This window comes from Strix aluco, chromosome 2 (genome assembly GCF_031877795.1).
Source record: "Strix aluco isolate bStrAlu1 chromosome 2, bStrAlu1.hap1, whole genome shotgun sequence".
Taxonomy (NCBI): Eukaryota; Metazoa; Chordata; class Aves; order Strigiformes; family Strigidae; genus Strix; species Strix aluco.
This window is the reverse complement of record NC_133932.1, coordinates 39,256,980-39,257,522: the sequence shown is the minus strand read 5'-3', so window position 1 is coordinate 39,257,522 and position 543 is coordinate 39,256,980.

Below are 543 nucleotides of genomic sequence, written 5' to 3'. Positions count from 1 at the left end.
CTTTGTGTTATTGGAATGTCCTTCTATTGCAATATGATCCTAGTGTGTCTGTGAAAATGATTTGAGCGCCTTATGTGCAAAACTTGGGGTGCATTCTACTTCTTTCAACAAGAACTCTTTCACGTTGCAATTAGCCAAGAAATACATCTTTTTGAAGAGTTGTAAGTGAGAGCCTTATGGGATCACTTGTTGCTTCATCACAGGGCAGAAGATACATGTTCATCTACCAGATGGCATCATGTCTATATAGAATATAATGTACTTCATAAAACCAGGTGTAGAAATCTGTACAATCCATTAAAAGTATTCAGAATTATCCCATGAACCATGAATAGTTCTCTAGGTCTCTTTATATAGCTGTCCTCTTTAGAGTATCCAGGCACTTAAAATTTTTGCACTCAAATTTTAGTTACACCGATGTGTAAGACACTGTTGAGATGTAGCTTGTTTTGAGAACGGCAGGTATTCAGCAGTGAAGCAGAACTTGCTCTTTATGTCTGCTTGTAATTGCAGTCTTGTCCTTATCGTGTCTCCCAGAGGCCA